The following is a 27,270-nucleotide window of genomic DNA, read 5'->3' on the forward strand; positions in this document are numbered from 1 at the left end:
TTCAGCCAAAAAAAGAAATGAACCATCTTAAGCCCTACAGCAGGTTTTTGTATAGTGTTGGCATCCTGTGCAATGCCAGGTTTAAGCCACCTTTGGCCTGAGCCAAAATGAAGTCAAAGAGAAAGTTGATCGCTTAATCTGCATTAGGGCTACTGACAAGATTCGTTGGTGAAGGTCATGTGGTTGTTATCTGGGATCACACTATCCTGTAATTATCTCTAAATTAAGATTAAAGCCTACAATAGATGATCTCTTATAAGCAATGAAATTTACTTTAAATGCATGTAAATATCAGCATCTGTTTTCATTACAATTGTCATTACATTCACTCATTCATGGCAGCACTGCTCATAAACATAGTTATTTGATAATGCTCCATTCTGTTTCAAGTGAATGCTCAGACTAGCCCTGTACCATGCAGTGCTGGAAGGAAACTGGCTTTCTGGTTGCATCTGTTGCTGAACCAAACAAGCTTCTGATCTCTTCATTCAGTAGATAGTAGTTATTGGGAACTCCAGGTGAAAAAAGATGATTTCTCTCTATAGACCGTGAACAGGAAGTGTAACAATAGGAGTGCTTCATTTGTGTAGATGTTAATAGAAATCCTTCTGTAGCATTTGGAGTTACCTTAGCCCTGCATTCAAATTTAGAATTGGTGTAGAGGAGAGCACCTTAGCAAGAAATGTATCAACCCTTCTGAATCAACCCTTTGCAGCAAAACAGCATAAGATTACTCAGGCAAATGTGATTTTGCATGTCTTTACAGTGACGTATGGCATCAGAGGGTAGTTTAGTCAAGGCATTCCTCAAGGCTCTGTCCTGAAAAACAATCTGATTTAGTATTTTCTTCAAAGAGAGATGTACAAAAAGATAAGAGCACTGATGACATTTTTGATATTAAATGATTTGAGAAACATCATCCGTAGAGTGAAAAGTCAGGATATTTATATAGATTAACTAGATGACTGTGAAGGTTTTAATAGCAGAAGCAGGATAAACTTTGTCAGGTCAAAGCTCAATATCATGAGGTTGAAGGCTAATAAAAATAATTTCTGGTGCAACTGGGGGACTTGCAGCTAGGAGTAGCAGCAAATAAAAATTTGTATGTACTAGCTGGGTGATCAGAGGATGACCCTAATTCCCACTGTAATCCACCAACAGAAAGATATAATCTCTAGTACACCAATAGGGACTTTTCTAATAAGAAAATAAATTACGGAAATGATTGTGCCATTGTATGAATTACTGACATTTTTATATCTCAAATATTCTATGCAATTCTCATAATTCCCATAGAAAGAAATCAAAATTAAACAAATTCATGATAGTTTACAGAAAATACTGAAAAACCTGTCAGTAGGTTATGCCTGTACTCCACTTGCTGAACTTAGCAAGCCTAGTAAAACAAAACCTAACTTTTTTTATTTAACAGTATATCAGGATTAAAGAGTCTGCATTTTGTTGGGGAAATGCATTTTGTTGGGAAAAAAGATAATGGAAAGAACACTGCTTAACAACAGAGATTTTATATGCGCAAATTTAGGTCAAAAAAACGGAGGTGGAAAATGTTACAGCTGTCCTAAATGTTCAGCAGAATGTTCCTAACTGTCAGAAGAATGACATCTGGTATACCTTTACAACAGAAGAAGTAGTGGCAAAACCCCTTAACGACTGGTAAGATAGAAGCTGATCCATTTATGAAAAGGAGGATTAAATGGCAGGGCTCCATATGAAAGCAAGGACTTGGATTCAGTGACCCTGGAGGTCTCTTCCAGGCCCACATCCCTATAAATCATAAGTCCTCTAATCCTATAAAACTTGTGCACACAGTGGGTAGTGTCTGTGGAAGCATACAAAGCCGCTTATGTGATAGAGGAGGCCACAGTCAGAAAACGAAACCCAAAGTTAGGATTTTGTTGAAAACCTCGGTTAACAATATCAAGCATTAACCTCTTAACAATCTTCTTTTATGAGGTGCATCCCCTATCTGAAAGATATATATCCCTTCATCCATTACATTCACCTGCTCACTTTTCTTTCTGCAGATAAGCAGAATTGTGAGTGAGGTTATAGAACATTTTAAGCTTCTTGAACTGGTAATTGTCTGCATCCCTTCGGGGATCTTGTCTAAAGCTCTGGCCTTGACAGTTTGAAAGGTGCACAGTGTATTGAGATTTGATAAGCATTTTAAAAGTGAACATTGATCCAGCATTTTAAGCAGTTGTCCCATTTATCTAGAATGACCTACATATACCGATGGATGGATGGATGGCATGTCATGACTGTTAATTGATTTAGGGAAAAAAAGAAGCTGAAGCTAATTAATAAAAATAATGATTATGTATTGCATGGGTTCCCAGTCTATTGCTAATTGAAAAAGAAATTAATCTTATGGAAGAAACTTTTCCTCAGCATTTTATTGGTTTTGAACTCTTAAACTGCACAATACAGAATGATTAACAGCATGCCTCAGTTGGCAAGAGAAAGAGAAGACACTTCTTCAGTTCAGTCCCAGGATGCCTGATTCATAAGTGGGATTCCCTAGCTGTCCCCTCACACACAATTCCATTCTGTAATTAACCTACTGCTCAATTACCAGAGCTTAGCAAATAGTTCTCAATGAATAATTTATTTGATGAATTTAGCCTTTTTTTTCCCTTTTCACAAATTTCCCAGAGACTGGGAAATTTTCCAAGATGTATTTTTTTAGCTAACATTTACAGACATCTTTAGTAAATAAATCTTGGTTTGTGGTTGATATTATTTAAGTTCATATTATTAGTTCTTATAACTTAGGTATCTGCTTTAACCAGGTTATTCATTGTTAATACATAAATTGCCATGTTGTACACAGCTAAAAGCAACAGACTGGTAATTCGGGGTTTTTTACCTAGCTGTAATATTCATAGTTCATAATATGAACTGTCCTGACTAGAAGACCGATTAAATGAGCAGAAGCAAAATATTAAATAGCAACCACAGTAACTAGGCAAAAATTCTGAGTAATTAACAGCCAATTAATTTGAAATTTAAGCTGAAAAAAAAGTCTGTGACTCACTGGCATATTAACATACACTAGCTATACATGCACTTGATTATTCTTGGAAAGCAGATGTGGGATCATCAACATGACAGAAATGAAACTTGTTTTTCTCTTTTAATTGGTCGAGAATCTGAAGATTTTTTTACCCTTGAGCTCAATAATGCATATTATATTACTGCTGCATCCAAAGCCCATTGAAGTGTTTGGGGAAACCTCCACTGACTTCAGTGTTGTTTGGATCACACTGTTAAGTATTAGAAAGTGCCATCTTCCTGATGTAGAGGCAGTGTAATGACATACTCTCGCAATACTGACCTCAATAACAGTAAATAGAGTACATGACTCCAACAGGACTGCACGTTGATCCTGGACTTATGATTCAATCTTCCTGCCTCCTGTCTAAACTGTGGCTGAAAACTCGCCCTCTTGCCAAGCGGTGAGTCAGTTCACCAGTGTTTGGGACTCCATGGGAGCCTGGTTTATGACTGAAGATGTCATTGAGGTGTGCCCGTACACACACCTGCGGACAGTTCTTGCCTCCCGCTTAGAGTTCGTGGGGTGAACCCAGACTAAACCAAGAAGTGGTGTTGTGCAACAGCCCAGGCAACCTCGGCTGCAGCACTTCATTACCTGCAGGAAGCGTGACTCTATTTCTGCAGTGAGCGCCTACCTACTCACAGAGTTATGGCGAGGAAACCGTTCCATCTGTTCTTTTCAGGTTCAGCTGCTATGAAATAAGAGTGGAAGAGCCCTGGAACCAGAAAGAGCAGGGAAAAATGAAACTGATTCAAGTCTAGCAGGGTAGGCATTCAAGTAGAAGGGAGTGATGAAGCTTTAGGTTTCTGGCTTTGGTTCTGGAAGAGTTTATTTTTTTGTTGAATGGTTTTCTGGTATACCTACACACCCAAGGGAGATGGCTGGAAAGTCCACGCCACTTGATTCCCAGCTAAGTGCACCTAGTCCAAAGCTGTACCACATGTTCAGCAGGAGAGGTGAAGATTATCAGGCTTCTGAACTGTTATGACAGAAATGACAAATCTGTCCTATAAGCAAGGTGGGCAAGAAACCAGGAGGTGGAGATGCCTGACACTTCTCACTTGTTCTCAATATTCTTAGGGGAAGAGGTTGGGAATACATTGCCCTCTGAAGGTATCCAGGTCATACAGTTAATGAAAAAAGGGCATGTGGTCTGGATATCGCTCTGCGAGGATGTTTAGTACTTTCCCTTGATTGTGAAGGGAACTTTTGAACCATATAGAATTGTTGCCTTTTGGAATATATAGGGCAATGGTTTTAGAAACCTTATAGGATAAAATACACTGAGGGTAAGCAGCAGAAGTGCTGTTAACAGTGAAATTTCTTTAATTAATATCTTGTTGATGAAGGAAGGCAAGACAAACTCTCCCATTTTAGTTCTTTTGGATTCCCATACCTAGCAAGAATGAGAAAAAATGCAAACTTTGGGGTAGTCTAAAAGTCATCAGATAGGTGTTTCAGTAGCCATGGGGAGCAGACACGCTACATTAGAAATATGTGTGTGTGATTTTTTAAAGGAACAATCATGCTCTAATCTGAGTTTTCTGAATCACAATTCTTTTTTGCTTAGTCATCTTATGACTCACCCTTTTTGATTGGAGATGGAAATTATATGAGGCATGAGTCACAGAATTTTCTGTCCTATAGTATTGTCAGATCTTTTGGCTGCAATGGGCTTGCCCTGGAAAAAATTTCAATCTTTTAAATCAGTAACTGCTGTGATTGCTAATTATACAGTTCCTATGATAGAACTACATATGTTTGGGTTTGCCTGTCAAAAGTTTTTTCCTTGCAGAAGGAGAGATACTTGTTAATATGTTTGCTCCAGATAGCTACCAAATGTCCAGTGTTCCGGGAGAACGACCACCATGTACATGTAGAACAACTTAAAAACCTATGTTGCGGAGCCTGATTTTTCCATATAACTTACTCACTACATTGCATTGTAAGTCAAATATATCAAAATGCACGATCAGCCACACAGTATCTGTTTCCTCCCTCTACAGCTCCAGCTCCAGCAATGTTCTATTACAAGTTCCCCAGGACTATTTGTCCATTGTTTATCCATTGACATATCTGAAATCTAGAGGCACCAAAACTTTTGCTAATAGTTTTTCTCGTGCATCCTGTCATGCACTTGTCATGCACTGATAGGAGAATTTGTCTTTCTCTGGGAAGAGTCCTTTCCATTTGTATCTATTCTAGGTGCTACAAGCCAAGCCTGAGTTTACATTCCAGGTAGCTTCTAGTAAAGGAATCAGGGTACCTGAAGGTTCATTATGCAATCCTTTAAACATAGCTGCATCCCAAACTTTTCCCTGCTAGTCTCACAGGCAGCTGATTATTGTGAGGTCTGATGGATGCATTTATTCCCTATTCCTCTGTGCAGATAGGTATCCTCCCGCTTCAAGTGAAAGGCTGTGAATCTTTTTCACTTATGTTCCTCTTCATGCCTAGAAGCAGTGTTGTTAGCAGCTAAATGATTAATTCTCCCTCAAGCATGACTGAGATTCACACAGTAAAGTTACCCACAGGGTCCAAACCAGTATGCCTTCTTACAGCTTGGACCCTCTTCAGCTTGGCTTCCCCTGTGATAAATGATAGTGCTGTTTTATCCAACAGCTTTGTGGTTTGAGAACTTGCTAACAGGAGGGAATCCAATTCACTTCTTTCTACTTTAGCTATTCTTCCACCTTCCTGAGGAATATGCTCCCTGCCAGTCTATAAGCAATCCTAGGGAGTCCCCCTAGTCCTGTCCCACGTTCATGGATTAAAATGTTATCATTAAAATGATTTAAAATTATCATTAAAATGGAAAAGGTCAAATTTCCTTAAGAAGAGGAAGATTTGACATCAGGTCTGTTACTGCCAGGTAAACATGTTAACTATGAAGCTACTCAGGAAATTATCTAATTCCCCTGCTGTATCTAGGGAGGGTGGAGAGGGGCAGGCATTGAGATCTAAGAGTGCAGAATCATGAAACCTCACCTGAGTTAAGTGCTTTTTTGTAAGATAAAGTAATGCTCTTATGCTCTTGAACATGTTTTGCGTATCCCTCAATCCAGCTTTTCCTCTAGGCATTTAACTGGCTCCCTGTTCAGTTCCTTGATTCCATTTTACACTGCAAATCTGTTATGCAGAGAACCACAATGCAGACCCAAAGGCTGGGCTCACAGCTTGATGTTTTAAAGATGCAATGTTCTGTATTGAACTTCGCAGCTTTTGGCAGAACTAGCCCAGTGGTTTTGTTTTGTGTCTGTATAATTAGTCCGCAGCAGTTGGTCAGCACAATATTTTCCCAGTACTGGGATTTCACACTGCATTAGAAGTGCACTTTGCAATAGGTGGCAAGTAGCAGGGAGTCCTAAATGCATATCCCTAGTCCAAGCTCACCTCCTAGATCATCCAAAGGCTCTCCCAGGACACTTAGATGCCACCACAGGAGTACTGCACTCCTTTCTTCATCTCAGAACCCTAATGTCTGATATTCTGCATATTGCCATGCATGGTGTCTTAAAAGGCTTGCAGTTGTTTCCTACATCTGACATGTAGCCACAAGCCACAGGAGCAACTAGAGAAAGAAACAGACTGAGAATGAGAAAAGGGGGCAGAAAGGGAGAGAATTTTAAATCTAAATTAATCAGGTACATTTAAGTATTTTTGCCAAGAAAGAGTTCTGTGAATTTAATAACAAAATCTTACTAGACTTCTGAATTGTTGAGATACTTTGGAAGTTACATGTAAAGTCAAGTTTATTGAAATTGATTTAAAATGTGGATGTAAATGTAGGAGAGACTGATGACATGTTAATTTTAATACTAATTACATTAATGTATTTGTAGGTATCCCTTTCTGAAAGAGAAATAAATATATAGAAACAAGTATTTTCCTTTCAATAAAACTTAAAAAAAAGAACTCCGTTATAGAAGATAAAAGTGATGGAACATTACTAGTAAGATTTTTATATTCAAAAGCATTTCAAATGTAAATTCTTTACAGCAGGTGGTAGCCCTGAGACATTTAGAACTAAATTTTTTGAGACTTGCACATAGTTTAAGGATTGTCAGAAGACAAGCATGAAGTAGAGGTCTTTTTACTGATTCCAATTAAAGAATAGACTCTTCTGTAAACCTTCTATGAAAGAAGAAAATAAGAACAATTTTGTGGTGAATACTGTTTTAAAAAATCCTTATCTGTGTGGTTTGGGCTGGAAATCAATGTATTCTTGCTTTTCCTTGAAGAGACATTACTAATCAGAAAGAGCCCAGGTACCCAATAATGCTGTTTGTGTACCATTTGCATATGTAAAAATGGAGCTGTGCACAGTAGCACATCTTATAATAATCTTAAAATTAAGATTTTCTACTAGACCTCATTACAGAACATTTATACAAATTGCAAATTGTTTTATTTTCTGAACATTTTTATTATCCTCCAGACTTGATCCCTGTGTGTTTTGAAACAATCATGAAGTCCTATCCAACACATGTACTGTATTTTATTTGCACTCTACTTATGGTTCAAGATGTACGTATACCCTCTGAAATTCTTGCTGTTGGATGGAGAGATAAGAGGAGTGGGTGGGGCTGAAATTATCCTTGCAGTACTTGGAAATCCCAGGATTTCAGCCTTTGTCTCCTGAATCCTGATCTATAAACGGTACATGCTGCTATTCTGTCCCACAGCACTCAGGCTGGGGAAAGCTGGGGTAGCAGATAAGAATCAGTGTGGTGGAGGATGTAGTGGAGGTTGCTGGAAGTTAGGTATCTCATTGATATTTTTAGTGGCAGGCATGGATAACAGGGTAGAAAGTGTTCCCAAGGGAGTCCAGAAAGGTGATCCTCATGATGGACTTAACTCTGCAGGCTATGCTTAGCACTTGGAACAGAGAAGGAAGGGAAGCTGGAGACAGGACTAGCTAGTGTCGTGGCTTAACCCCGACCAGTAACTAAGCACCATGCAGCCGCTCACTCACCCCACCACCCCCTCAGTGGGATGGAGGAGAGAATCAGGAGAAAAAAAGGTAAAACTCATGGGTTGAGATAAGAACAGTTTAGTAGAACAGAAAGGAAGAAACTAATAATGATAATAAAAACAATAATAAAATGTCAATACTAATAAAAGGATTGGAATATACAAAACAAGTGATGCACAATGCATTGCTCACCACCTGCCGACTGGTGCCCAGTTAGTTCCCGAGCAGCGATCCCTCCCAGGCCAACTCCCCCCAGTTTATATACTGGGCATGACATCCCATGGTATGTAATATCCCTTTGGCCAGTTTGGGTCAGCTGTCCTGGCTGTGTCACCTCCCAACTCCTTGTGGCTGGGCATGAGAAGCTGAAAAATCCTTGATTTGGTATAAACACTACTTAGCCACAACTGAAAACATCAGTGTGTTATCAACACTCTTCTCATACCAAACCCAAAACATAACACTATACCAGCTATTAGAAAGAAAATTAACTGTATCCCTGCTGAAACGAGGACCTAGCGTCAATGGTTTGTCTGATCTTTGTGGTAGAAATTGGTAAGCCTTCACACCCTGCTTGCGCACTGGACTACAGAAGCTCTTGAAAACCAGAGACCTTGAGCCAGAAAATCTCTTAGCTAGAGCTCTGGGTTTGGATAACATGATGTGTTAGTAAAGCAAATGGATTTTCATATGTGTTCCCACTGACTTCATTAATAATTTCTTTACTTTGCTTGGCAAGGTAAATTGGTTTTATGTTGTTGCCATGAAGCTCTAAGTTATATGCAACTAAATTTAATTATCAGCCCACAAAATTTGATTAATTATTTAATGCCATCATTTGACCCTAACCTAAGAAGCATAAGAGGGAAAGAAAGTTAATTTCTCTTTCATCTGACTCTCCAAATCAAGAAGTGCTTTCTTTAAAATCTTCTAAAAAGAGTGACTGAGTAGTCTTGTTTTAATACACTATATTTATGCTATATTGTATTTGTTATAAATTTCAAGGTTGACTTTTTCATGTAGAATCATCTGGACCATAGGTCATGTCTTACTGATGGTTATGTTATTTTTCTCTTTGGTATTTCTCTTCTGAGATATTTTCTTGCAGGTGTGACAAGGTCTCTAAAACAAAACAATGCTATAATATGGCTCAGAAAAAAAAAATTGGCAATGAGCTTTTATACCTAAATATTGACATTAGAATCACCTGCATCTCAGTTTACATTCTTCAGGAAAACTCACTAAATATATGAGGCTTCAGAATGTATTGACTATCTCCCTATTAAGAGCAGAAATAGTTCTAGGCAATTTTATGACTACATTCAACTACCATATCTGACAGAATCAAAAGAAGTTTGAAAATCTGTAATTTATACCTCTCATATAGTAGACTTCAACCTGCAAAGTGCAGTAGCTACTGTCTGAATGATTCGTTGCCTTTAGATTTAAAGCAGTGAGTTCTTAGAGACATATTGACAGCTTGTGAAAGTGTTGAAAATTCAGCTTGGAGAGGTACACTGGGATCATGTACATAGTAGTTTATGACTTTTTCCTTCAGCAAGTTCATCCATAAACTCCACCTGCTGTTCAGTTATGTGGGCACTGGGGGTCTTGAAAGGCTATATATATAAATATTGGTGGGAGAATTGGCCAGACACCTTAAATGAAAATGGGTAAAAGTTTAAGCAAAGTGTTACATGAAATCCAGTGAGAAACTTATGATGAAAATGAATAGTTCTTTTGGTGTTCTTTTAAAAGAAAATAAATAGTCCTCTTAAGAATCATGGAAAGGAACTAAAGAACTGGAAAAGACTTGATTGAAACCTTCTATTCATAAGGAAGGGTACCTCATATAGTATTACTTGGATTATGTCCATTTCGAGAGACAGAAGCTATGTTAAAAAGGTCCCAAAATATGGAAAGGCCTTTTAGATATTCTCATTCTGGTAGGATTTCATGTTGAAAATTTTGTTGCATAAAGCAACAAAAAAACATATAAATTCCTCCTATTCTACTTGCCAAATTTTTCAAAATATGTTACATTTCTGCTTGAGTAAACCATATGGTCTATAAGAAAACAAGGTTTTGTAATATAGATTTTATTTAGCTTGCAGAATGAGGTTTATAACCGACAAAAGCCATAACAGCATCGTATTCTGGTGAAAAGTAATGAAGATGGGGCAAGGGGTAGAGGAGGGTTTCACTGTGGCTGTTGCCGGCAACAGTAAATTTTCTTAGTTTAAGGTAGGCTGCCAAACCTCATTTATTGATGCTCAATGTAACTAATCGAATAGGCACATTAAAAAGGAAATCAAAGCCTTTCAAGGTCCTAGTCCAAAGAAAGTGCTCTGGATATGATGAATAGAACCGACTTTGTTCGCTAACAGAAGTGATTTTAAGATACTGCCCCCAAGACCCTTCTGAGCTGCGTATTTGGATCGTGTTGTATGATTCACGCTGAGCAATAGACTACATTTACTGGGCGCAGGTCCTTGCTGTCCCTGCGAAGTCACACTGCCTGCATTTCCCCTGCCTCTGCTACTTATCTGGGATCAGCTCGTTCCCTGTGCAGAGAAAGCTGGTCTAAGGCTCCCTGAGTCCCATCGGCAGTGCTCTGCTCTGTCTCTTCTCCCCGGGCTGCCTCCAGCACCGGATGGCCGAGGAGGCTGATGGTGTTGAGCCTCCCAAGATGCAGATCTAAGGCAATTTAAAGAGACCAAAACTGTGCCTACGGCCTGTTTTCTGGCCGTTGCTGGTCTTCAGGCTGTGTCTTTTAAAAGTGTAGGGAGGTAAATAAAGAGTACAGGCCTCTCTGCAGCTGTGTACAATAGCTAGGAAAGGGATGAAAGGACAGCCACACCTTTCCTGCCCATAGAGAGCAATCAAATTTTTATCCTTTTGTGAAAGTAACTGGGAAAGGCATTCTTTCAGATGCCCATTTCAGTCTAAAGAATTCCTGCCACAAAAATAAATCAGGAGCGATTCTACTCCCATCATTCTATCCAAACGCTGCCCTCAGTTTGCTATGACTTAGTGCTGCTACTACTTTCAATGCACCCTGAGAGTGGGTAGAATACAATACTCCTTTTACGGCTCATGTTAACTTGCAATAGCACCACTTTCTAGGCTAGGGTGCTGGCCATCCAATTTACATTTTGTTTCTCAGCTTATTGATAACAGCTATTTGCTGGGTCTCAGAAAGAGTACAGTTTTTTCTAAGAAACTACAACTAAAGCAGCAGCATGAATGTCAAACAGACATAATAGATCTTTGTTTAAAACTCCCACCAGAAATCTTAGGAATCTTAAATTATTTGGGTTATTAATTTACTTAATGGGTTTGCTGTTCTAATCTTGGGTCAACAAATATTTCTGTCTTGCAGGAAATACTCACAGCAGGATAATTGTTTCTAACCCCTGAATTTTAATTAATCTTAACTTGCATGCAAAATATATCTCTATTTTATTGCATAAAAACATGTATTTTGAAAGTATTGTTGTTCCAATTCAAGCTATTGATGAGTGGAAGAGAGTGTTCTTAATGGACCTATTCACTATTGGTGCATTTAAGGCAATTTTTTTTCTCTTTCACAGATACACCAACAGTGATTTATGCACTATGTTTTAGAGCATTTATAAATAATGACATGAGATGGGAATGAATTAAAAGGAGCAGGTGTTCAAACCCTTAAAGCTGTTAGAATGGATATGCACATAGATCTTGCTTGTAAAAAGGGATTCTGGGAGTTATAAAACTAGAGCTGTGTAAGCTTGGGACTACCTGCTCTTGTATCAGGTTCAGCAAACTGACAAGGAACCTGCCAAACTTGTCAAGTGCACTGTGCCTCAAAGGCAGTTAGAAAGCATTTTTTAATTGCCTGCAAGAGTATGTAGGGCTTTGAATACATTAGGAAAGCAAGTATTCTTACTATACTGTAAAATGACACCAAAAATGCATGCTGTCTCTCCTTATCCCACTCTTGCTTGCTCGCTTGCTCTCCTGTGCGCACACACACACAAGAGTATAAATATCATAGTCAAACCACAGGAAAAGATGCTACAGAAGGGAACATATCTTAAAATGATAAAAGCACCTTGGAGCCATCTTAGAAAACCGCAATTATTTTTTTTTCATACAAATCATTGTGTGTTGGAAATTCATGTTCATTTAAATATTTGAGTCAAAGATTCAAATACTTGCCATTCCTTGGCTTATATGGTAAGAGATGGGGCTGCTAGCTCTGCTCTAGAACCCACCACCCTAGCGGAAGGGCCTCAGAGCATCACCTACACAAATGACACTATGGTGACAAACCCTTACCTTTTTGTAGATGGAGATAAATAGATGGCTGACACTGAGTGATATGGGTACCCGGTGCTCCAACTCTGTAAATGTCACCTAATGGGAGACAGTGAATATTTTCTCTCTTCAGTCACAGACGTTATGAACCCAGTGCTAGGTGGGTTTGAATATTTATAATAGCTAGGAATGAATGCATATACCTGTGCTGTAGGTATTTTTTGTATGGAGATAGGGAAGCTTAACTTAATCAATTAAATGAGCAAGTGAACTTGTTTGAACATAACACCAGCCCAGACAAATTATTTGCTATAACTTCCCATATTCAACAGTCATATACAAAAGTCAGCTACTCTGGACTTGGGTTTCCCAGCACTTCTGTGAAAATTTGAACATGACAATTTAAATTAATCCCTCAGGACATGAATCCATTTAGAATTAAAGTTCAAGTGGCCATTTTGTTATTCTTAGTTTGCTCAAAAATTATATCAGACTAAAAAAAATACATGAAAATATTAACCCATTTTAGACATACCTTAGCAACAGCTTTGCACCACTTCAGTAGTAACACATAAAGTAAGGTGGTAGAGTATTACCACTTCTATATGGATTACTAAAAATGCTTCTCAAAGAGTAATTCAATCTACTCTGGAAGATTCCTTCCAGAGTTTGCAAGAGGTTACTGAGAATTGTTTCTAAAAAAAAGCTGAAGTCGTATGTCCTTTATGATTTAAGTCTGTTGGGACCTGGAGCTATCATGTGGGCAAATAATTTACCTTTCAGGAAGTGCAGCACCAAGAGGAAGTTAATTAGACAGAAACAAAGAGCTTGCGCACTCTGAAGGGCAATTGTTATTTGTGTCTGGATGCATTGTATTGGCAAAAATAATTCACTTGACATTTGGTATACCTTTGCTCTGCTTTGAGCCTGGAAAAAATTCCTTATCTTGGCCAAAATATGAAAATTCCATTCTGAAAAATGCCAGGGTAGTCCATGAAAGTCAATGACAGTTTTGCCTCTAGCTTCATTTGTACCATCTTTCACCACAGATAATTTCATCAGGTACAGCAAGAAAAATCAGCAGATGTTACAAATTTTTATTATGCAGCTATAGGCAATATAATGAAACACAGACGTTGCCTACTACAGATGCATATTGTGGATGTAAAACACCACCTGAAAAGCCAGCTCTTGACAGATGTACCTTGAATAACACTTTTCCCAGGTGGCATGCCAATGATTTCTCTGATAATAATTCACTGTATAATATAAATAGAAATATTGATTAGAATAGTGGCATACAGAAATAACATATAAATAACTGTAAACGTGCCCTTTCGCTAATTTCCCTTCCTCATTAGTGCAGAAATATTTTTCATGTTGCTGTCATTGCTAGAAGCTATTTCTTATAGTACAGCAGCTCTCACCAGAAATTAGAGCTGCAGAAACTTTGCATGTTGCTCAGTTGCTTGGAAATTTGTATATTTTTCTCTACAGAAAAAGACTTTGTAAGGTTGTTAGAAAACAACCAGTGCTTGAAGAATATAATTGGAGTATCACATGAACACTCAATGAAAATCAAAATATCTTCTTTCATTGGGTATGATTAGAGAAGGATCAAAACCTGAGTTTTATGTAACAGAATACTGTGATAAAACTGGAAAAGGTCATTGGCAATATGAAAGCAGAAATGATTTACTTATGAGAGATATTACACTTGAAGAGCTTGTCTGTTTCTATCTGCCTGCAAAAATATACATTTGTAGGTGCAGTTGTAAGAAAGTTTATTGAAACTTTTCCTAAACAGCTTCATCTATTTACGTATATGTGATATGTTATACTTTCGCAAGGTTTTAGAATAGTGTGCCTTATGAATGATTTTGTAATACATTATTCTGTAATACATGAAAGTGGAAAAACAACTTTATAAGACTAGGACTTAAAGCAAATATCAAACCACAGCTTTAATTCAGCATTAAAGTTTCAAATAAGGCACTGAAAAGTCAAAATTGGAGTATAGGTTGAGCTGCAAGATAAGGGTATGACCAAATTTACTTCAGTAGATTAACTGGTGTATTCCTTGATATACTTCTCAAAAAAAAACCTGCTTTAAAAGAAAACAGAATAGCACCCTTTCTTGTTAAAACAAGTTATGGAAACATGGAAAGCTGTCTTTCGCCACCAAAGCAAATTATTCTTGAGGCATCTGAGATTTTGAATTCCTTGTACATCTCTGAAGGCAGTAACCTACAGCTCATTCTTGCCCCCAGTGAAAGTAATGAGAGTTTGTTATCGTGGCTGATGTGATCCTGGAAGTAAGGCCAGGTTTTCTTTCTCTTCAGATGCACTATTTTTTGAAGAAGCTGAATATATATCCTTTGAGTTTTTACTCTTATGCAAAAAGAGAATGTGTTAGTGACACTGAAAGCAAAATAGCAATGAAGCAGATTAAAAAGCTATCAAGTAAGTCATTTAACTGGCATGCTTTTTGTAGAAATTAACATTAAAATCATCAGTGCTGTTATCTGGAAACTCCTTTAGTTATAGTTTCACTATTCTGATTTTCATTGTGCAACCATTTACACTGTTTAAACAAGAATAATGTAAGTTCTTTTTTTAATATGGAAGGATATAGAAACACAAGTTGCATTGTCAATTACTCTTCTGAAATAGACCCACTGGAAATAATTTTGTAATTCTGTAGCTCACAGGGACATTTCTTAAGGATTTTTCCCCTTCTTTGAACCTACTAAAGCTTTGATCCAGTGAGGATTTGTAACCTATAGGGGGGTGATTTTCTAGTAATTGAAGTACAAAATGTCTGAAACATCCGTGCTCCATAGCTTAAGCAAAAACCTATTCATCCTGCATCATTTTTACTAAGCAAATTGTTTGCCTGTCAAAGCAGGGGCCAGAAAAAGCAAGAAGTAAGGGCACAAAAGCTGCAGAAAGCAGGAGAAATGAAATTTAAACTGTTAAGAAGCTACTAGAGAGAAGTGTGTTCTGATAGAAAATGTTTCTTTTACACTGTGGGCTATTCTACCTTGCTTGATCCTAACCAAAGGATAGTTAACATTTGTTTAACTACTTCCATATCACCTGTTGACACTTTCTGTGTATTGTCATAGAATTACTGCAGCACACATATCGGTTTGTCTGCAGGTTCAGATGCACAGGTCACTTTTGCAGGCAGTAATTTTCATCTCCAAAAATTATGCTTCTGCATCTTCAGTTGAATAGCGTGAAGTTACATTTCAAATTACCTGATTGATAGTATCTTTGCATTTTTCAGGTACCGGTTTATTCTCACAAGAACAATCAGTACCTGGGCCTTAGGCATTTTGAAAATATGCTCCCTGAAACCTACAGTTGGGATTTCAAGGAAAAATAAATGTCTTAAGAGCACAAGATCCACTCATATTCTGTAGGCCTATGTTCCCAGGTTCCTAAGCGTTTTCAAAAATCTGCACATCAAATTTCCAGCATTAAGCACCACAGCTATCTGACAGGTTAAAAAAAAAAATATGTAAAAATAATAAGAAGAACTACAAAACTTGGGAAAAAAAGTGAATAAGCAATGTGTTTTCTTGAACTTGCTTTTTTAATATTTTATCATGTTTGAAACACACCCATTTATCTGTGTTTCTAACTCATCTCATCACAACACAATGTAATATAATTAAAAAGAAAGGACTAGTCAGAATAAAGCATATTCATTGACATCACATTTCAGATTTTTTTGCCACAAATGAAGCCCCAAACCTATATCAAGTACTTTTCATCAACATTTGAGTTTTCTATAAAGTCCATTCTTTTCACACAGTAACTCCAGGGACACATGACACAGTTCTATACATCTGAGAAGGAAGATCATGTTCTTGCCCCAAATTTGCTACAGCTCCCATTACAACAAAATTTTTCAGACATTTTTTTCTGAAATTTAAAGCAGCAGTTTACACAAATGATGTATTGTCGTGGAGGGAGTGACACACTTCACTAGTAAGAGAGAAGTAGCAATATGTTTATTGATATAAAACAGCGATTTAACAGTTTGATAGTAAATGTGACAGTGGTTTAACAAGACTCAATGGCAAGGTTCACTTGATTATCTACTGCATAGAGGACAGGTTCAGACAAAACTGTCAGGGAGACCCTCCCATTGAGTCACGAGGTTCAGAAAGGACCCCCTTGTGTTCTAAACTCCTTCTCAGAGGAGAGTTTAGGTGCGGCTGGATCCAGACTTAGTCCCACACTTGGTCAACGGTTTATGTCTAAAGGATTATATGTGCACAATCAATCCTTTATATCTTAGTTAGGATTTCAAAGTTTAGCGCGCTGTTAATCACTTACTGAGAATCTGTTGTGGCAAGGACTCTCTCAACCTCGAGCAGTGACCTCGAGAGGCATCCCTACTCAAGGGGGGATCCTGGCGTGCAGGAGAGCTCAACGGGCCCTGGGCTGGCCACTCCTTACGGAGTAAGGTAATTGACTCATATTTACATACGGACTCCAGATGTTAGTTTCTTCCGAATTTGGCTTGAGTCAGACATTGCCCAGCACTGTGGTTAGGTGGGCGCATTGCTCAAATTAGCCCTTGGCTGTTTTGATGTCTGCCCTGAATCCACTTTGAGGCAGATGCAGCCATCACGACCAGACGACCCATTAGGACCACCAGTAGTGGTTATCACTTGAGCAGGATTATGGGAAATACAGGTCGGTCAGGTTGGTGTGGGGGACAGGGAGCGCACTGCCACATGTATTTAGAAAGGTCTTCTGAAACCAGTAAACCTTGTGTGAATTTATCCTCTGCTAAAGTACTGTCTCGAATGAAATTGCTGCTGAAGTACAATGATATATTAGAATTTGAATATTATAAATACCTTCTTTTGACCAGTAAGAATGATGAAAAAAGGGAAGAGTCAAAACCTAATAGGTTAAAAGCAAAGTACCTGTGTCATCATCTGAAGAAGGGTTTCTTGTTCCCTGCTGTGATGACAGGTTTAAGTGATAATTATTGTATAGGTAGAAGCTAACTTTTTAACATTGGAACAAATCGATAATCTTTCATAAAGTTTTGTTGATGCTAACATAAAAATGTTTTTTTCTCTCTCTTTGTTTTCTCCTCTCAACCACAAAATTTTCTTATCTTTCTTGTGTATTGGATGTTGTCTCAACTCCAAAGAGCTTTTCTTTTTGTCAGTATAAATATCTTGTTCTTTTTTAAAGCGAAAAAACAAGGCTTTCTTTGAGAAAACAATGACTTGCAAGAGAGAGAGTAAATATTGATGGGGGTAGGCCTGCTGCACAGGGAAAAGTCAAGACCTCATATGTCATTGAGAGAGATGAATGAAAAGCTGTATTTGGTGAAAGTCTGAAGTTCATTGATTAAGGGTGAGGAAATGTTAGCCATGGTAATTCCAAATCTGCCATGGGATCAGGATGTTGACAAAGCGTTGAAGGGACTGAGAGTAAAACTGACACTAAACACAGTTTCTTCAAAGGATGAAAGGGGGAAAATATTTTTTCTAAAGTTTCAGAGTAGTTATGTAAGGATCATAGACTTATTCCTCTATTCAGTACAGCGCTTTGGAAGTGAGGAGAAAAAAAGCAAAAGTTGCTAAGTCTTAGAGAGGTGGTAGCCTACAGTGAACATTTAATGGCCTGTTGTGTGAAAGATTTCTCCTTTTTATTACATGGCATTAAATGAGCAAAAATAACCCTTTGCATAAAATGTCCATTCTGTCCTTTAGAATGTTACCAGCTCTAATAATTTTCCTTCTTTTAAGTGAGGGAATAAACCAAATTAAGAGGTTCCCTAAGAAAAGAATCATTTTTATAAGCACACAACTTTAACATGATTACTTTGACATAAAAATATGCCAAAAGTGCCTTTTTGTATCGATAATTTGTAATGCTATTTTCAAACCAAACAAAGGCACTTCTGTTGTAGGCCTGTTTTTCCTAAAAATAATTCCATTGGGATTAAAATAAGGGCCCATTCAAACCAAAAAACACATGCTTATGTTTGTGATGCTGAAATGGAACCCCTTCTAGCATCCTGAAAATCTTTTATCTGATTTTATGTTCTACAAGACTATTTAATCTGCTTCATGTGTCCTGCTTAGCTTATAACAAGGTGGGCAAGCTTTCAGGAAACCAGCCCTACTTTGCATTGTTGTTGTCCATTCAACACTGTTGTGGCCAGAACCATTAGCTCAAACTATTAGTTGAGAGTTTGCCTTTCACGATTTATGTGCATGATTTAATGCATGACAAAGTACTTTTTGTGAACCTTACTGATTCTAAAGCTTGTTCAATTTCTGTGGGCTAGCACAGCTTCAAAAATGGTTTAGATGAATATGCCTAAGTGTGGGTGTGTAAAGACTCTTACTGAAGGTCTCATATAGCATTCAAGAAGTATTTAAGCTTTGTCTTCAGAAGCCAGTAACAGGGCTCTCACCTCCATCTTAGTTATAAAAGCTTCTCAAGTTCTGGGAAAGTTTTGAACTTTCAACTTCTGGCATATGAGTGAGATTCAATAGTGAACAATTAAATCTGATCTCTTCTATTATCTTGCATGTGATTTCACACAATCTGATAAGTTTTAAACATCCCAGGCGATACACCTTTCATGTTTCTGGATATCCACTTCCTCAGCCCTGTGAACATCTTAATTTGCAATGCTTGGATGCACAGGGCTTGCCTGAGGAACAAATGCCTTTCTGGGTTTCCCTTTCGGCCCTGACATTACTCTAATTTGCCTCTATTTCTGAAGTGGGAGCAGCTTTCCACAGAAATGTTGCCTCTGGCTGAAGCCTCTTGCTCTTTTATCTCATCCTATTGTTTCTGTATGCCAGCAATTAAAACCTCTTCAGGTAATGTGCTCTTAAATCTTGGGGTTTATCCATAGCAATAAATACTTTTACTACACTAAAGGGACTCTTTGTACTTGTCAAGATGGTGCCAAAGGCCCATTAGCCAAGAACATTTCTTTCACACTTTTTGGGGAGGACAAGAGGGTAATTTTTAATATTGATGTCTGTCTTTTCATTTTCCAATATCTACAGAATTACTATTTTTGAATGCAGTTGGAGTTCTCCAAGTTTCTTCCTACAAAATCTCTAATAGCAATGCAATAAACTATATGAGATGGTCCTATAGAGCAGTTTTTCCTCATTTGTAATACTGCACAAAGCTGATTTTGCAGATTCCCTGGTTTTCCACTGCATACCTCATGGGTTTGCCAGCCTCTTTAGTTTTATATACTACACGTATAACACCATTAACCCTCAAGAACCATCGGACAATAAGCTGTGAAAGATAGATAACAAAGGGTAAGTGGGAAAAGAAGAGTTCAGTATTTCAGTTTTATCCAAATATATTAAAACCATCTCGCTTCGTAGTGTAGAAGAAGTCTGTTTGAGTTTAAATTAATACCTAGTATGTTGCATCTACTTAATTTTTTAATTTCATTTATTTTAGTGAGGGAGATTGCTATTCATTATCTTAACTTTTAAAGTTAAGAGGCACCGATCTACAAAATTTGGTATAAATATCATCATTAAACTGGAACAAAAAGGATTCAAGTGTTATGAAGTAAGATCACTGATTCAACATGCATTTGTTTCAAGGCTTACATATAATATGTGTTTAAATGTGATTCCTCCACCTCCTCATTACCTTAAAATGGCTCTTTGATTATGGGTGCTAAGATTTAGCAGGAAATATTGTACCTTATCATTTAATAATTCATTTTAAAGTGTTAGTTCACACATCATAGCATAGTATCAGATGTTAAACATCCAACCAACAGCAAAGTTCCTTCATGACCAGAAATGGACTAAGAGAATCTTGAAGTTCTGAATCTGGATTTGAACACATTGCCAAAAACTGATAGGCTTCATGGTAAATTTCTTGAACTATACTCCTTTCACGTCTTCCATAGATTGTGCCATGGCTCCCATGGAATATTCTCTGACAGCTCATCCTGTCTTGGAGACTGGAACGGGTTTGGGACTGTCACCTAAGAACAGATTTTAACCTGATACCTAGAGTGCTTTCAAGGTAAGTAGAGTGAGTGTTTTAAAATCCTTCGGGCAGTGGAAGGAATTGGAGTGCAGGCTGTTCATCTATTACATGAGCATCTTGCTGTTAGTCTGTTGGATAAAAGGGTGCAATGACAAGAGTCTCTGAAAGAAATACCTCAATAACTAACTTCACAGGTTAGTGAAGGACTCAGGACTCAACCCTTAAAAGAGGAAGACACTTCACTACACCCCGGAATAAGATACCTAGTCCCTGAAATGAAGTTGGCTAGTATTTCTTATTGGCAACCACAGACAACTTTCACTTAAATCCTCTTCCTGTCAATTCTGTTCTCTTTCTCTGCTCCGGTTGTATGGGAAGTATAAATACGGGAAGTATAAATACCTCATGTGGGTTTTTTAGACTCAGCTACCAGGGCTCAAGTGCCTAGAATTGCTTATCTCGGCCCTTAAATATTTCTATGAATTTGAAGATTTTTTTTTTATTATTTGACCTTAGCGGAAACTTGAGGTGGAGACAGAACCAGGCCACAGAACATCCTCCTCAGCCTCCACTCTGCAATGTGAAAAAAACCCCCAAAACATTAGTAAGAGTTAGTATAACATTTACAGTTCGTTTTGGCTAAAGGCAACATAGCTCGTCAGTAGTAAGCAAAAATCATCCTTTTCTTATATATATATATAACATATCTACTCCTCTGAAAGATACCACAAGTGGCAGCTCAGAGCAGAAAAATCCTCTGTATCTTAAGCAAGACCCCTAAACACATCCTATTTCACCCCTTTCAAAAAGCACCATAGGCTGAACTCAGGCTTCAGTGTTCTTACATGCCATACAACCTTCAGGAGACTCTCTGTTATATCCAGGGCTTATCTCTACAATATACAGTTAGCAAAGAAAATGCTTTGAGAGTTACAAGAGAGAGGTAAAAAAGGCAATTACTTTTGAGATCTAAACCTATGACTGTTCAAGTTCTGCAGGCTCTGTGTCTAAAAACATGGATTTATGCAAAGTCAGTCATATGGCATACTTTCGTAATAAAATTGGGGGTTTTTTGTTTGTTTTGTTTTTCCACATACAGAAGAAATGTGGACTGCAGTAAAGGATTTTCTATACTGCATTGAGTAAATTATTACTTAGAGAAATGCCAGTTGTTTCAAGAATTATAAAATGGATAAAAGTTTGGCTGCAGGAGATCAGTAGTGACATTACTCATGATGCAGTTCATCCTAGTTAAAGTTTTCATTGATGGCCTTGTACAAAAAATAGGAATGTTCCTTCTCTGATGCTGGAAAGTATCATCAATACAGAGAAAGGGAGGCATATGCAGTAAGAACTGGGTGATGTGAAAGCTGGAAAACTGTGTGGAAGGACATGCATTTACTGACTAATAACAATATTATTTTGCTGTAAATTTTAAGATCGGAAGTTGGAAATAATAGAAGAAAGAGATCTGTTTATAACAGCTGATTTAATATTGAGAGAGAGAGAGGTCTGCATTCCAAAACAGGAAGGAAGAAAAACAAATGGTGACTTTGACACGGGGGTGGGGTGGGGGGTGGAATATAATGGCTATAAACAAGTTTACACAGCAAATCAGAAAAAAAGTTTCTAAACAATGCAACAGTGACAGTTTAGAACAGCTTTCCAGTAGTGTTTGTGCAAACAAGACTTGCTTAACATTAAGATGGCCCTGATGTTGTTTCTGAGAAGAATTTTATGACTGGTTGACTATAATTAAAATTTTTCTAGCCTATACTTTTTGGCCAGCCTTGCGGAATCTGGAATCTGCTGGCAAAAATACACTGTTTAAGAGGTAAAAGTTACACTGTCAAAGGTCACCTTCTCAAAAATGGTTTGTTTTATTTCCACAGGCAATATAAAATATAAAATACTTATTTGGCAGGAAAGATCAAGGTAAGTAGGAAGTGCTTTGCCAAATCAAAGTGCTACAGTCCTAGTATTCAGTACATTTGCTACCAAAGGGTATGGCCTATGTACCCATGCTGGGCTGCAATTTCTAGGTAGGTGGAAAGAATGCTGGTATCCAGTTAAAAGAGGTGAAGACAATTTTTCAATGATGGGTTCAGAAATCCCAAATGGGCTTAATTTGGATTATATTTTAGTTCCATGGGCTTTCCAAGGTTCCATTATCACAGACATTCAGTGTAAAGTTCTAAGGGAATTAAACATTATATGGCAAATCTGCCTATTATGTGCCTTTGTAATCCTTTACAGAGGTCAAGTTTCAAAGTACCATTACATAGATCAGATAATTTTGAGCCAATTTTTAAGGTATTTATTTTCCATTGGAATTGAATTTTCCTGAACTGCTCTGATATCACAAGAATTCATATTCAAGTGGCATTTCTAGCTCTATTTCTTTCCTGATGCCAATTACATATTTGAAAGGGCCCAACTCCATTCTAGTTTATAAGGTTTTCTGCATGTGAGTAATGCTGTGTCCAATATAGTAGTTTGCTTTCTGTGCTTAGAGTTGGAGTGTCATTTTAAGCAGACAATAAATAGAGTTTATGTATATTTTTTCCTGGCTCAAGGATCCATAAAAGACCTGCAATTCTAGTATGAGCTCTGGTTTTTTTTCAGTCAAAAATTCTTTTCTCATATGTGAATCAAATTGAGCTTGTTTTAAATTCTGAGTTACAATAAACTCCCTCTAATGCCAGCGACATCTTTTGTTCACACTTACACAGGTATAAAATGAGAGCAAAATTTCACTTAAGCAAATGCAGTTCTGTGGTACCTCACCCATAGTAACAAGAGGTGAATATGTTTTAGCTGGAGATCAGACTGATGACTGTCAGTTCCAGTTGTGCTTTGGTTCAGACAAAAATGATTAGATGGAATCAGAAATTGAAAATGAGCGCTCCCTAGGTCCATAAAATTTTCAGTAAGAAACTCACTTTGGGTTTTGAGTCACCCACATATAACTGTCTAGTGCTATTTGTGATGCCTGGGGGTATTCCACTTGGAATCCAGTCAGTGGTTAGGACTCCCAAAGATTTGATGTCATATCTGCAGCTCCTCATGGATGTCTCAGATCTCCTTGTTATCTTAAAAAAAAGTAGGTATCAATGTGTGGGCAACAACATCAGGCCATGTATTTGTATCTGGTGACATTCTGCATTAGGAAAGAAAAAATGCCAAGGAAAATATGCCCTGAACTGAACACAATAGCACAGCAAAAATAAGCTGCAGCTTATAAAGCATTTCATATTTTTATTAAAACTGTGTGGAGTGGAAAATAGCTACAGTTAGACTTGAAGAAGATTTAAAATGGCCGTTTAAGATACATAGATGGAGATGGACTGCAGATAGTATGGGTAATAGCATTGTGCAGAAATTCTTTTTAATCATTTTTATAGCTAATATATTCTCTATTCAAGTAATAGAATATATATTGGACCTGAGTCTGCTTTCCACTGCGATGTCATGCAGTAACTAACTGTTTAAATAATTTTGGGTTCTACCAGCATAAAACTGATGTAAAAACATAATCAGGACAATTTCATCCTCTGGCTGTAAACCAAATATGTGCTTGGATTTTCTTGTGAGAATTCCAGTAAGACTATTATTTAAAAAAATAAAAAGAAAAAAAAAAAGAAAAAAGGAAAAAAACCCCACCTCCACACATAATGAGCTAAAGAGATTAATCAAAACCCCTTGGAACCTTCTCATCCTCCCTCTATTCAGTCTGTTTTCAGACATAAAACCTCGACAGTAAATTCTTTGCTTGTTTTAGTAGGTTGACTGTATTCTTATATTCCTGAGTTAATGCTCCAGTAGTCAAGCTGCTTAAAGACTTTTGAGATGTTAGATAGCTTGCATCAAAAAGAGAACATACAAAACAACAAAGCAGCAAAGATAAAAGTAGAAATAAATAATCAGATTTAGTCTTAAATGTGTCTTATAAGGAAAAGTCTGGGTACATCACTGTCGTATGGCTAAAATCCACAGAGTAGCTATTTTATGTCTCTTAGGAAATTGTCAAGAGATTCCTTTTTTATTTCTGTTGGTATCAGAACTTTCCAGAGCTAACCAGAACTATACTTAGGTATAGAAATGGGTCTTTATGCTATGGAAAATGAAAGTATCACTCAGTTACTGTATTGCAGCAGCACTGTACTATGCATTGCCAAAACACAGTGGGATACGAACATTACCTCTAAGCACCTTGTGCGCTAAATGGGCAAGAAAAAGGCAAAGCGTAAGAAGAGAAACAGCACAGAAAAGGGAATTGATTTGCCCATGAGTCAGGACCGTGACAAGGGCTTTGAACAAAATCCGAAGTGTCCCTGAGGATCCCTGAGACTGTGGGACCTGCTCTGGCTCCCTCCTCTGCTCATGTCTCAGCAGATCAGCTGGGCGATGTCCACCAGATCCATGGGTGCCTTCCAGCAACCGCAGGTGCTGGCAACAGTTCACAGTTCTTCCATGCTTCTTCATATTTTTTTCCCTGAATATAGAGTTCCTTCTGCTAATGTTTCTGTTTCGTTCAGCCATTTCCATGCTAGGAGAAACTTAATGCATCTGCTAGGAGCAAGGAGAAGAACAAAAGATCCCAACCCTCCTGACTGTCCCTGCAGTGTCCTGTTCAGTAGGGCAATATTTTAATTTGAGCTCCACAATTCCATTTTCTTGTAGGAAACAGCTGTTTGCAAATCCATGTTGTAAATCTGTACTCACATAGGAAGCCATTCCCACTCTTCCAGTGTTTGCTGGCTCAAGTTGGTTGAGACAGGTTTGGGCTCATATGAGCACATCGGTTGGATCTCTAGCAGTATGTAGTTGTCTTTGTGCTTGGCAGTCTCAGGAGGATGGTGCCATCTGGCTCTCTTCTTTTTTAGCAGGTTACCTCTACTCCCAGTAGAAAGTGACAGCACTTTTATTAGGGTCTCTCCACCAGGACTAGGAATTCTGTAAGCAGGACTAAATGTGATTTATGAATACACAGCATTTCCTGACTAATACATGCAATAGATGCTTGTGACTAAAGTCCACGGGCTAAGCATTAGCCTACCCATCACTCCTGATGCAGACACCTGATGAGACTGTTAGGCAGGCAGGCAGAGTCAGGCAATGAGGTATCAGTCAAGTTTTGCTTCTCATGAGCTGAAACTAATGTCGCCTAGTAGAGTCTTTCAATTCCAGTTCTTGTTTTCTCATTTTAAAATGAATTTTCACGTCAGTGTTGTTCTCTCCAGACCCCAAGTTACTATTACCATCTCAACTATTTCATTTCAGTCTTTGCTTTTACATTTCTCATCTTGCATGTCTTTTGTTTACAAACTCTTGCAGGTGAACTCTACTTTTCAGAAAAACTAAAGGAAGGTCACATAGCTGTGCCACACAAAACTGGGCTGTGCATCACACCCAGGGATAACATAGCAAACTGCCAGCATCCTTACTTTCAGTGATTGTAGGCAAGATTCATCCCATCTACCTTTAGCCAACTAAAGTCAAAGATCAGTTAGGTGGAGGGAGAAGGGCACCCTCCTGAAATTAATTCATCCTGCCTTAAGATAGTTTTCCAAGCGAGGTGGGACAAATCACATCCAGAGGTTCCCTTATCACTCCACTGATTGTGAAAGGCATCTAAGTTACTAGTTTTGGCCAAAAAACTGTGTGCATTGGGGCTGGGGGAAAGGGTGTTGGAGATGATTAACACCCTACGTGATCAAAAAGATTTTGTTGTCATGATACAGAAATGGAATTCCAGGAAACTGCAAACAGCTGCATTACTACCTGTGATAATTTGAAAGGGAACAACTTATAAAAGCTTTTCTGTGAAATCACTAAGAAGCTAGCTTTCAATTTATTCTGAATACTTTTTTTTTTTTGCCTTTCTCTTATGCCTACAGATCTGCCTTTTTTAGAAGACTTTTCAAAAAAATGTGATCAAATACGTTGCTTAATCTATACTCATTTATACAAGGTTTAGGAAAGCACAGGCCAATAATTTCTCTGAATATAAAAGTGGATGACAAAAAGAGAATGACACGTGAAGAATTAAATCAACAGAGTGAAAAGTGTTTGGATGCCATCTCATTTACTCCAAAGAGCTAATTGAATCAAAAGAACCTCTACAAACAAACATTTATAAAGTTGTTCAATAGATTTTATTTCAAATCAAGGATTAATTTTGTGAACTGGATTAGAAAGACTCCTTTGCAAATAGATGTCATTCACTTCTTAAAATTGGATTTATTTGCAGGTGATGGCTAATTAAAAGTAAAGAATGGCTCTTTGCACTGCAGGCAAAAAAAAAAATAATTTCCTCTAATCCATATTCAAAACCAAATTACTCATGACAACAGTGCACATAGTTAAACCACTATGTGATAGTGCTGCAATATGCCTTGTCCTGTAGAGAGCTGAGTTCAAGATGAAACAGGGATTTTGCTTTGTAGACTGATGGAGGCTGGGACACTGTTGGGATCTAATGAAAACATTTTCCTCTGGGAGGCTTCTGTTCATGTGCAGATGTCTAACACCCACTGTGAGTTAATTCAGAGTGGTGTGAAGCAGTAGCTTCACATACACAGAGACTTTCTGCTGTTTGGTGAGCACTGGTGGTGGAGCATTGTAAAGGAGGTATCGCCTCACTATATTATGGGATGTAACAAAGGCTTTTTTTAAGAAGGCGCATAATTGCATATAACTGATCTAAAGAAAAAAAAAAGAAGAAATACATGGAAAGCATTTAGACAGGGGAAAAAATCCCCATCTAGTACTATAATATACATTTCTTGTGCTTCTAAGATGTGGAAAGGACCTATAATGTTGAGACGCGGCAATCTGTAAATAAGGTTTCCATAGAAACAATGCTGAAAGTTTACTCAGAGGAAAC

Source organism: Haliaeetus albicilla, chromosome 3, assembly GCF_947461875.1.
Source record: "Haliaeetus albicilla chromosome 3, bHalAlb1.1, whole genome shotgun sequence".
In the NCBI taxonomy this organism is placed as follows: Eukaryota; Metazoa; Chordata; class Aves; order Accipitriformes; family Accipitridae; genus Haliaeetus; species Haliaeetus albicilla.